Source organism: Triticum urartu, chromosome 7A (genome assembly GCF_056163025.1).
Source record: "Triticum urartu cultivar PI428250 chromosome 7A, HENAU_Tu73, whole genome shotgun sequence".
Taxonomy (NCBI): domain Eukaryota; kingdom Viridiplantae; phylum Streptophyta; class Magnoliopsida; order Poales; family Poaceae; genus Triticum; species Triticum urartu.
Genome location: NC_141879.1, coordinates 5126356 through 5139562, shown reverse-complemented (window position 1 = coordinate 5139562; position 13207 = coordinate 5126356). Strand labels below are relative to the sequence as shown.

Genomic DNA, 13207 nt, shown 5'->3' with positions numbered 1-13207 from the left:
CGGGTGTAAATTGCAAAAAATCACCACAATTGGGGACCCTAATTCCGAAAACCACTACCATTCAGATTTTTTTTTCAAAAACCCACCATCTTTGTGATGACAGTTTGCAAAAAATGCTGATCGGTTGATTAGAGCTGTTTGACGAAAAAACTGACAGCTGGGTCCCTCCATATATGATGATGTGTCATGAAACAACTCACAAGTTTGAGTCAAATATTAGGCTGGTGTAGGCACCACCCATCATTCTCACTCCCACTCCTCTTCCTCCTCTGGTCAATACCAACACACTCGTCATGAACGCATCGATGCCCTTGCCATCGTCGTCCTAGCCACGGGTGCTTGCCTGGAGACTCAGGAGAGCGGGAGAAAGGGAAGGCGGAGCTCACCAGGAGTTTGTAGCCGATGCAGGGGTGGCAGGGGAGCTTGGGTTTCGATGGCTTGGAGCGTGGCGGCTGCTGCTGGAGCTAGTAGGGTGATGACGGGAGGTAGGAGGAGGTTGTTGGGCTCGTCGTGAAGATGCCCTGTGGCACTGGGGTGTTGATGCAAAGCATCTAATGGACACGGCGAGGTCTGGCGCTTGACTTCTCGACCAAACCGAGCTTCGCCTCGCCGAGTGGGCAGGGGAGAGGGCGCGCTGGAGCTCGGCCTCGTCGGAGCGGGATGGCGCGATGTGTGTGCCTGAATTTTACTTCTTAAATGTAAACTTAATCACCTAACTGTGATAGTGGCAGGGATGCATATGAGAGAGGCGAAGGTTAGGGTTTTGGCTCCTCCATTCCTGCTAGTTGGATCGGTGTTCCACTCGGCTATGGCACCCTCTTGGAGAAACATGGATGTGTGTGTGGGGGGGTGGGGGGGCTAGCTACCATCTGGTTTGGGTGGGGCAAATTGTTTGGTTTTGGTGGTTTTGGTACCAAGGGGGAGGAGTTGAGACAGCAACGATGACCTCTCTACTAAATAAGTCCTCCTGGCTCCACCTCTGTTCTGGCATTGTGATGTTTGCCAGTGCCGGGGAGCGAATGGAAGTGGTTCTTTGCTGTTTGAATCTACTTGACAGGGTAATTTGTTAATTATCAACGACCGTCGCCACCTCAGCACTTATCATGCAGCAGAAGCTAGGAGCAACATGAAAATAAGAACCCAAGAAGTTGGTTGAATATGCAGACTGAGCTATGTGTTTCATGGCCATGATCTCTTAATGATTGGACTTTTGGTTGCTCTAATGTTGTCCTAAATTTATGATTATTCGTTGGTGTTCCTCTTGGAGTTCAGGCACCTAATGAGGTATCACATTCGTGATTGAAAAAGGTCAATTTATGTTTTTGGACTGATCACCTAATTATTATTATCTCATCGGTCGGATGTTTATCAACAAGTTTTCTTATTGTGCTTCGTAATCATGAAGTATATTTTTTTTTCAATTCAGGTATGCATTGCAGCGAAAATTGTTCTTTTACTATATGTATAGACCAATTGTGCTCACAAGCAGCGCTGATTGAGCGCCAGAGAGTTGAACGACCTTTTTTAATATTATGAAATTGTATTTTGGTTGACAATTGAAAATATATCCCTACTCTTACATATTTGTGCTTTCTTTATAATTGTAACTCTTTAATATACAACAAGTATGTGTGTAGATGATATATGAGAACGTGTTCTAGAGGCTGCCCTCATATTTTCCGCCTTAAATTGTTTATTGGAATGTTATTACTTTTTTTTCAGCCAAATGTGTTTGGTAAGATTTTTTTTCAAATGCATAAACAGGTCAACGACTTATAACATTACTTCTGCCAACCTTCACCACTCAATATCTTTTTGTACAATATCTCTTTATTGACTAAAAATTCCACTAGATGTTTTACTGTGATGAAGTGTAATAATGCTCAAAAACATTATTGGTAGCATATAGTTCCGCAGCAACGCTCGGGGAATCATCTAGTTAATATATATGACCTTGCCAAGTATAACTGCATGTGGGCGCATCGCCGTGCAGCCAGCCAGGCCACAAGCTCGATGAAAAGGACTTGGGGAGCTGATTCTCCTCATCGACTTTTTTTTTGACAAATAATATATCTTACTCAATCACCAAAACAGTGGCATCATTTACAAGCAAAGGAATGACCGCACTAGGGGCAGTATCCATCCAAAAACCAGGCGTAGAAAATTTAGCTAATCTCGCCATTTCATGAGCTACCTGGTTAGCTTCCCTATTACAATGATCATAAACAACATGATTAAAATCTAATGACATGAAATAACAATCGTCAAAAATTTGCGCTATCAACCGAAGAAGAATTTCTGTCTTTAAGAGCTTCGATGACCTCAATGTTGTCGGAGTTGATCTCAATTTTACTGCATCCAACTGTACGAGCAAGATTCATGCCAAACCGAACTGCAGTTGCCTCGGCTGTAAATGAATCAAAACATATATCAATTTTTTTTCGTTTGCAGCAGCTATGAACCGGCCATTGTGGTCCCTAAGAACAACACCAACCGAACCCTGTAGTGTATCCATATCATATGCAGCATCAACATTCAGTTTGGCATATCCAATTCTAGGCTTCATCCATACTGCCGACTTCTGTTTAGCTTTGGGTGCACATGAAATAATATAGTTCGCCGACAAAGCTCTCACAGCCAGGTTTATTTGAGGAGCGCTTTGTGTAGATTCCCCATGAATTAATTTTCGTCTTTCGTACCACAAGAACCACGCTGTAGTTGCCACTACTTCTCTCAACTTTGACAAGCCCAGAATATGAATGTCATGGTCTTTTAAGCACAACAAATGTTCCAGAATAGCCTCACCGGCCCTGTCCACCAAGCATGCCTTTTTAATTATATCTTCCATACCTAATAATTTCCACACATCGGTTGCAAACTTGCACTCAAACAGCAGGTGCTTGACATTGTCAGGACCTAAGTTGCACGCCGGACAACTGGGATTTATTTTGATATGCTTATCTGCAAGAATTGATCGGCAAGGAATCGCACTATGAAGTGCCCTCCAGATGAAAAATTTTAATCTTTGCTGGGCACAATAACGTCCAAACCGAATCCCAAATATCTCTCTGATTCGAAGTTCCCTCTGAAGATTGTATTTTACTACCGAATTGAGATTCCCAAATACCATGGTAAGCTGAACGCACCGTGAACACACCTGTTCTTGTTAGATTCCATGCCAGAAAATCGGTCATTTCATGCAGTGGTAATGGGATTGCAAGTATACGTTCAGCGTCCACCTCCTAGAAGGTTTGCCGAACTAGCTGTTCATCCCAGTCCCCTGTCAAAGGATCAATGAGGTCATTTACTCGTGACAAAAGGTGATTTCCATGAACAATTATCACCTTTCTGGAAGGCGATTGAGGAATCCATTCATCATCCCAAATCTTAATTTTTGCCCCATCACCTACTCTCCATATGTGCCCAATCTTTAGGGCCTCGACACCAGCCATTATACTTTGCTAGGTATACGAAGCTTTCTTCTTTAAAGTTGTATCGAGAAGGTCTCTACCAGGGAAATATTTCGCTTTCAGAATCCTTGCACACAAAGAGTCTGGATTATCAATGAGTCTCCAAGCCTGTTTTGCCAATAAAGCAAAATTAAAGCAGTGGATGTCTCTAAATCCCATTCCACCTTTCTTTTTTGGAATACACATCTTCCACCATGCGAACCAGTGCATCCTATTGTGAGTTGCATCATCACCCCACCAAAAACGAGAAATCGCATCCGTCATTCCTTTGCAATTTTTTTAGGAATTTTAAAGACGGACATCGCGTAAGTTGGTATTGCTTGTGCTACTGACTTAATAAGGATCTACTTCTCTCCTGAAGACAGGCACTTTTCCTTCCATCCACTAAGTCTCAGGACTAGACGGTCAATCAAAAATTGAAAACTCTCACTTTTTTCAAACCCAAGAGTAGCTGGTAATCCCAGATATCTATCATTCAAAGCTTCAGTCATAATATTTAGAGTAGAGCAAACCTCAGCCTTCATATCCACTCGTGTGCTAGGGCTAAAAAAGATACTAGACTTGTCCACACTGACAAGTTGTCCAGAGGCCACACAATATGTGTCTAAGATTGTTCTCAATCAGACGGGATTTTGAACATTGGCCTTCATCAATACTAATGAATCATTAGCAAACAGTACATTTGTGACAGCCGGTGCATCATGACAAACCTTAACTCCCACTAATTCTCCAACCTGCTCAGCATGGGATAATAAAGATGTTAGTCCTTCAGTACAAAGGAGGAACAAATATGGGAAGAGAGGGCCCCCCTGTCGTAAACCTCTGGTAGGTTTGAAAGTATCAGTCTCAACGGAATTATATCTCACTCTATACTCCACCGAAGAAACACATAACATGATCAATTTTATCCAATCATCATGAAACCCAAGTTTTGATAGAATTGCTTCCAGGAAAACCCACTCAACTCTATCATATGATTTATGCATATCGAGCTTAACAGCACACCACCCTTCCTTACCCACCTTCTTCTGTTTGATTGCATGTAAACTTTCATATGCGATGAGCACATTGTCAGTAATAAGCCTTCCAGGAACAAATGCACTTTGAGTTGGGCTAATTATCTCTGGCAGAAACACCTTTAATCTCGCAGCAATCATCTTTGAGATAACCTTATAGACTACATTACATAGGCTAATAGGTCTAAATTGTGTAACATTCTCTGGATTAATTACCTTTGGTACCATAACAATCGTTGTATCGTTCCATCCTTGTGGCATGACTCTGGTGTTCACTGCATTCAAGACCTCATCCACCAAATCCTCGCCAAGCATATCCCAAAATCGCTTGTAAAATACCGCATGTAATCCATCCGGCCCTGGCGCTTTGAGATCACCAATAGAAAATAGTGCCTTCCTAACTTCCTCTGCGGTATAAGGCGCCAGAAGAGTATTATTCATCTCCTCGGATACACGCCTGTGTACCTTATTCAACACATTTAGATTCGGACTTTGCACTTCTGCCGTAAATAGGTTCATAAAATAACCAGATATGATACTATCCACATCATTAATATCTTCCTTCCATACTCCTGTATCATCCAGAAGTCGCTTTATACAATTTCTTTTTTTCCGAGCACTTGCCGCTTTATGAAAGAACGACGTGTTCCTGTCACCATGGAGGAGCCAATTGGCCCAACCCCACTGCAACCAAATTAACTCCTCTTGATCAAGTAAATTTTCAATAATAATTTGTGACTCTTTTAGTTTCTGACGCACCTCGACTGTCAATGGCCCTCTTCTCAATTTCTCCATCTCTTTCTACAACTTTCTAATTTTTATTTTCGGACCCTGAAGAGTATCTTTGTCCCACTGGTGTAGTTCAGTCTTAACTGCTTTTGTCCGATCCGCTAGTGAAGGCCCAATACCAGCTAATTTTGCGTGCTCCCAAGCAGTATTAACTATTTCCTCCACGGCTGATTCACTCAACCATCTTGCTTCAAATCTCCTTTCTACTGTTGGTCTTCTTCCCATGGCAGCGGCAAAATAATCTGTATCTAAAAGGAGTGGTCTATGGTCTGAGTGGACATGATGTTCGTGAACTACTGCTGCATACGGAAATATCTCAGCCCACTTCTCATTACAAAGTGCCCTTTCCAGTCGCTCTCTGGTGATTCCACGGCTCCAGGTGAATGGGTCCCCGATTGGCATGACCTCTTGCAACCCACAATCATCTATACAGTCTCTAAAATTTTGCATAAAATGATGAGGTCTAATACTTCCACCTTCCTTCTCACTAGACACAAGAATTTCGTTAAAATCTCCGATAATCATCCATGGTCCTATAGCGTTGTTATGAAGATTCCTCAAATGTGTCCAGGACATATGCTTCATCTCCCAAGAAGGCTCTCCATAAAAGCATGTGAGACGCCACACCACATTGTTACCATCCATCACAAAACAATCTATAAAATTCGGCGAGGAGTAATTTAACACAACTTCATTGGAAAGATTGTAAAAGAGTACAAGCCCTCCCGACCGACCATCACTCTCAACTATATGGATCAAATCAAAACCTAACTTCACTCGGATTTCATTTGCCTTATCAGTATTCAGATGTGATTCAGACAAGAAAACCACATCCGCTTTCACCCACCCTTGTAGATCCAAGAGCTCTCGAACTGCCGTGGCTGAAAGCATTCCACGACAGTTCCATGCCAGGGTTTTCATTGCGTCCGGCGGTCCTCCGCCGCGGAGGCCGCCGATTCTCCTGTAGAAGAACTATCAATGGCTACACCATCTGTACCTTTCAGCTTCTTTCTACTCACATTTTCTTGTGAAGTACCCACAAGCCCTTCCTTTGGTGTCTCTCCACCCCCATCAAACTGAACAACGATGTTTCCTGTGTACCCAGCCGGAACTATTGCCCCGTTGCTCTCATCCAGTGTCATTGCCGAGTTCATTGGGAGTGTGCGTACATAAGCATTTCCTATTCCAGTTATGTTTGCATCTTCAGCAATTCTTTTCCCTTGCATATTCCCTGTCCGAACATCCTGACTTCTATTCAGGATGAATGCACCTGACTCTGTCTCCATGTCCTGCACTCCATCTTTCTCTAACAGTGCATTGTGGCGCCAACTCATCATGTTGCTTGTACCATTGATACTGTCAGACATGTCACCCCTACCATGACCAGGAACAAAGTGGGGAGGACCCCTTCCACGCCCAGGACCAAAGGAGGGATCACCACGTCCGGCTCCTCCTCTACCCCATCCAGAATTTCTCCCTAAACCGCGGCCTCTACCATGTCCTCTTCCTCCATCCATGAGTATAAAATCACCCCACTCTAATTTTGTCACATCATGCTCTCCCGAACCACACTCCTGGTACCAATGTCCAAGCATACCACATTTGCCACAGAAAATATGGATCTTTTCATACTGAACTTGATAGTATTCGGTGACCTCACTTTTTGTTATGGAGACAAATCTGATCAGCTTCCTAGTCACCGTTAATTCCACCCTAACACGAACAAATTCACCAACCAAACCAGCTGGGAGAGTAGTCTGGACTTCGAGTACCTTACCCATCTTGCGACACATGCATTTGATTGCCACCGGAATCAAGAAATTGTCGGGCAGTTTTAGAACCCTAGCCCGCACAACGATCTTATCCAGAACCACAGATCGTGGGTTCATGAACCCATCATACTCAGTTATTAGCAGACCTTGATCCCAGAACAGCCACGGTCCCATATTCATGGCAGTATTCCAATCTCCTAAGCATCCAAATTGGACTGTAAACAGATTATCTTCAATCTTGCGCCACCGCACCTCCCTTGCTGGATTCCAAGCCGCTCGCATATCAGAGTACAGAGCTGAGGGACTGAAACCCTTGTCGGTGTGGACCTTGGCAATTGCGAGCCACTTAGCTGTGATCGGCTCTTCCTTGAACTCCTCCTCCCAGACGAATTGCTCTTCCTCATCCTCTTGCAGGTCCAGACGACCTAGTAGATCCTCCACCGGCTCCCTGTCTTGTCTTGCAGAACCTGTCTTTCCTTGTGCCGCCATCTAGATGACTTCCAATTGCCCTAGCCCTCTTACGAGGAGAGAACGAACCCTCCAGATATTCTCGTTCCTAACCAGCCTGATCAGGGGTGAGGAAAGACGAGCTCCGGAGAGGATTGAATTTTATTGATTAAGAATAAAACTCACGGCAGGGGAAGCCGCCGAGAGGAACTCGAAACCCTAACGGGGAAGAAAACGTATTCGATACTTATATTCTCCTCATCGACTTTGTATAGATACTTGGAGAAGAAACTTGACATCATATCCTATAATAGGAATGAAATGAGAGCTAGCCTAGCCATCGTAGCCTTCACGTATGTATGGATGACGTGGTGCAAGTTGGATATTTCGTGCGTGCGCAATTCCTACACATATCAATGGTTACCCACTCTTCACCGACTCAACTGAGTTGAGATTTTCCACATAGCACTCTAGCACGAGTCTTCTTCATCTCGGCAAAGTTCGGTGCTTAAATAACTCGTGGGTGACTTTATCTATCTATCTATCTTCTATCTATCTATTATATAATTAAGATAGAAGACAAATAAGACACCACGTTAATCCACATAGATTAAATTATCTTGACCGTAAAATATAGATATGAACGGTTGAGATTTAAAAGATACAGCGTTACATATAAATATTATTCCATACAAACAGTTGGACATGTCACGTGTCATATACTAATAGTTCAACATGTTATAAGAAAAAAGACGTGTTCATAGGAAAATAAAAAAACACTACCTTACGTTGGCGTTACACAAAAAAAGTACACATGGGGACAGAAAAAGTGAAGTTAGGTAGCCAGCTATGTAAGAGTCCAGTTAAGAAAAAAGGAAAGAGTCCAACCATAGAAAGGAAGGGTTCTGATAGAATATGTCTGCTAATTCCTAAAAAAACAGAGATGACGTCAGATATAGTTTTAGCAAAGTAATTAGGCTAGACGTCTTCCGCGTTAAATAAGTATTCATGTGTCCATATCCCGTACGTTTCTGCGTGCCAAGTAATGCGATGAACTGATTGAAAAAAGAAAAACATGGCGGCGGGTGAGAGTCCAATTACCATACGGCCATGTACCTGTTCAAAAAAAAGGCCATGTATCCCATGCGGGCAGCAGTAAAAAGAGAATAAAGACTCTAAAAAAAGAGAATAAAGAGCATGTAGTGTTCAAAAAAAATCATATACACGATCATCATTGACACGTCTAACATTTTTTTTGCGAGAATTGACAAGTCTAACATGGATACGTACACATTAAAAAACCCTTCCCAAAGAAACTAAAGGGAGGTCCATTCTTTTTCTTTGAACTCTGGGATGGTCTATTCGGAATAAATAAACATGCAGAGATGACACGTACAAGAAGGTTTCTGGAAGAAAAAAATAGACCATGTATGCATTTTAGAAAATAAAACCGCAAGAAGGTTTCTGGAAGGGAAAAAACATCCACATGTAACTCTTCTTACCTATTTTTGTGCGGGTAACTCTTCTTACCTACAAGGAAATATAACTACGAAGCCTTAGACTCCATATGCATAGCGCATGTACTTGCACGAGCAGAATTTTCGCACTATGTTCGCATGCAAAAGGCCATGCAACAAAGAAAAATAGTTGTGCAAAAAAAAATCCAAACAAACAGACAAGCGACCAAATACAATTCATCATGTTTGATAATGTGAGTTTTTCATAATAAAATTACTAGATATGTCTCTTCTTTGATAGACAAAAGAGTACAACTTGATTTATATGTGAATTGCAAAATAATAAATAATAAATAAATTATTAAATATATAAAACTCAACTATAGGGCTTAAATTAACCCGTAAAGTTGAACATGAAATTAAAAATCACATAAATTATTATCCAAATAAATATGCAAAAAATATATAAGATAGCCCAGAACAACGAGTACAAAGAAAAAAAATCTATGACAAGCTATGACAAGACATAATTTAATACCATTTTAAATGAATATACACCAATAGTTACTTGGACTACAACGTAAATAGTTAGGGTGAGAGGACATTGTCATAATCATCTAGAAGCATGCATGGAAGATGGACGTACATGATATTGTGCTATCTAGAATCGTAATTGCAAGAAAGATAGTGGCGAGACAGATTGGGGGAGAGGACATGAATTAGGCATTTAATTACTGATGAAATGTTTCCATGTTGTAAGAAACAAACTTCAGTGCCATTAGTCATCTGCTAACATGCACCGGTGACTTTAATAGCAATAAATACCGGTGGAGAATACAATATTGAATATATATATATATTATTGACTGAATCATATAGAACGTTATATAAAGAACACTTATGCATGTCAAATATGTAATGAATTGTTTTAATTTCCTTCAAAATACAATTACATTAAAAATAAATTGGCATCATCCGAGGTGACAAGCTCCAGCGAGCCCGAGTGAGAGATTGTTTTAGAAAAATTTCCACCATTCGCTGACTACATCCATTTAGAGTAAGAAGTGGTATAGATATTCACGCTATGATGAGAAGACATTGAAGAACATATATTGATATGTGGATATATGAGAATGTACTAACAACACATACAAACACTATATGGCCGGTGTAGAGGCATGTGAGGCAACAAAATAAAAAGGTATGGGTATAAGTCATGAATGTTTATATTTTCTTGGTGAAAATTCCCAAAATATATTATGTGAAAAGATAAATTAAAATGGATGAAAATGGGTGGAACACTAAAAACTATTTATTAGTACCAAAGCCTATCGCATGGCATTGCTGCTTAATAATGTTTTATGATGATATATATTTTAGCTTATTGTTTTATATAAATACTCATGCAGCTTAAATACGAAGGTAGGGAAACCCACCAAGATAGGAATTCTAGCCACGCAAATGCGCGGGTCACCCCACTAGTTAAAAAAATGACAAAAGATAATCATGCTGGGCAGTTTTACCGTGCACCAAATAACCTCTAATTTTCTGCACGCCATAACAAAATGAAGATTTAATATCCCTACGGACAACTCCACTGAGTCATTGCAAACTGTGTTGCCGACTTGTTTGCGAATTGTCCATTGGTGATACCTGTGAATTTGTCGGAATTTCTACTTTGGGCCAAATTGACTCAAAATTTATGAGCATGCCGCTGTGTGGGTTGTTTATCCCTCTGGATAATTTCAGAAATATTTACCCTTGGATGATGGACGTTTTGTCCGTTTATCTCAAGGCGGTCTTGAGGTTTGACCTGTAAAATAGAGCACGAGATGGTATGTTTCTCATCTCAATGAACATGGCCATAAAAGGAAGCATGTGGTGCTCATGATCTCATCGCCGCCCTTCCTTCGAAAGAATACGCCACGGGCAATACCTGTTTATCTCCCATCATAAGGGTAACCTGTAAAAATGAAGCGCGAAATGGTAGGTTCCTCATCTCTCCGGTCGTGGCCGTATAGGCTCGCATGCCGTGCTCATAATCTCATCGTCTCCCCTCAGAAGGGTACGCCGCCACGCGCAAAACCAGTTCATCATCTTGAGAAACCTGTTCGCCATGATTTGAACCTGCTATTTTATATCGGTGAACCGATCTGTGCAGGCGGCTCCATTGCGGCACCAGCCATGCATACATATATGCCTTGACACCTCTTTTTGTGCTTGCCGTCACCAAGAGCAAGGACCAACTTTCGGTGGTTTCTTCATCTGTACTTTCAGTGGCATCTGTAAGCCCTATATGCTCGGTCCCTCCTCCTTTCTTCCGGGCTTGGAACCGGCTATGCAAAGATATTAGCATAGGCGGAGTTACCCCCCCCCCCCACCCCCAACACACAGACACTAAATGACACATGAACCCAACAATTTTAACCACTCGTGTACACAGAGCAAACAAATACTTTTTTTGTGATATGCATTTTCCTTTACTGCAAAAGGCAGTAAAATAAACAAACAATTTTTTTTGCATTTTTAAATTCGCTAAAAAAGAAAAATATAGCAAACAAACACTTCTTTTGGTTTTCTTTTGAATCGGCTTCACTCATTGGGTAATTTCCTCTGACTTCTGCATTACACATGTTCCTTTTCTTTCAGCAAAAGTGAAAGCTAATTTTGTTTCTCCAATCCAGATATGTTTATTTGGAAGGGAGGATTACAAGGCACGGTTCTGATGGCACCTGATATATGCTGCAGAAAGATTCTGAAACCTTCAGTTGATGCACAGCAAGTGTTTCATCAGGGACATTGACACTGTAATTGATAACTACAGCCTTGTGTTTGTGTATGAATCAGGGAAGGTAAGAAATAAGATGGAACATGCTTACTGTTCGATCCCGAACCTTTTGGTAAGTGGCATAATACTGTGCAACTACAACTGTTCTGCAGGCAAGTGTGATAATTTTCAATCTTAACTGCCCTTCACATCACAAAAAGGCACTTGAATTTCAGCATCAGGGTGGTGTCGTGGTTCTAAGTCTGATAGTGATGTAGGGGGGTAAGTATGGAGAGGCTAGATATTAGCTATGTAGGAGTTGTAAGCACACAAGGATTACGAGTTCAGGCCCTTCGCGGAGGAAGTAATAGCCCTACGTCTCGGTGCCCGGAGGCGGTCGATTGGATTATGTGTGTAAGAATAACAGGGGTGCGAACCCTTGATACTGAGGAGGGGGTGGCTTATATAGAGTTCGCCAGACCCCTCCAGCCCTCAGTAATGCAGGGTTTAAAGTACATTACGGCTGGGCGGTACTGGTAACGCCCCCAATAAAGTGCTATAATGACCATAAGAGCTACTTAATGACCGACCGTTTGTGTGCGGAGTGACTGTAGAACTCCTTGCAGTCGAGTGCTTGGCTTCGTGGTCGAGTGATAGCGCCATGGTCGAGTGTCTTGAATCCGTCGAGTGGGATACCTCCAAGTCGATTGAAAGGTGACTTCTTCTAGGGATGTCCTTGGGTAGGGCACTTAGGACAGGTCCATGCCCCTACCCTAGGTACATAGCTTCATCATTAGCCCCCGAATGGATCGAGGTTTGAGTGGGAAGGAGTTGGGGACCCTTCCGGCTGGTTCTCTGTGCTATATGAGCGCCTTGTTTTGGATCAATTGTCACGGATGACGTCGTCAACCTCTTTCAGTCGCCTTGATCCATTCTAGGACTTTTGTCGAGTGAATTTCCTTACTTGTGAAGTTCCGAGTGATAGTGTGAAAGGGATCTTCTGTCTGACGAGTTGTTCTGCAACCCGCGGATTTTGCGGGATTTGAATTTCGGGAAGCGCGCGGGACGGGAGCGGCCGCAGGAATCGGACGGGATAAGATGGAAGCTCCTCGATCCCCGCTCCATCTTTTTCGCCAAGTACCGCGCGCGCGCCTGTTGCGGGATTTGACGGGATTGCCCGGGCCTACCAGTCAGCCACTCGGAAGTGACCTCTTATAAGCTGCCGGCTCGGGACCTCAGAACAGTGTGCCCTCAACTTTCCTTCTCCCTTCACAAATTCCTCCGCCACCTCCGCTCTCACCCTAGTGCCGTAGGTCTGTTCGAGCCTCGCCGGCGACGATGGTGAAGGACAAGACTTCAGCTCTGGAGCGCGCGAAGAAGGCGGCGGTGTAGGGGAAGGGAAAGAAGTCTGCTCGGGGCGGATCTTCCTCGAGGACTGCTCTGCCCAAGGATTGGATCCAGGGCGACTGGATGCCATCGGTGATTCGGC

The 13207-nt window shown here is 42.7% G+C and overlaps 1 pseudogene; it reads right to left on the bottom strand.

Moving 5' to 3' along the window:
- The window catches only part of LOC147956732 (uncharacterized), a 38167-nt pseudogene that overhangs the window by 9408 nt on the left and 15552 nt on the right, over window positions 1-13207 (bottom strand).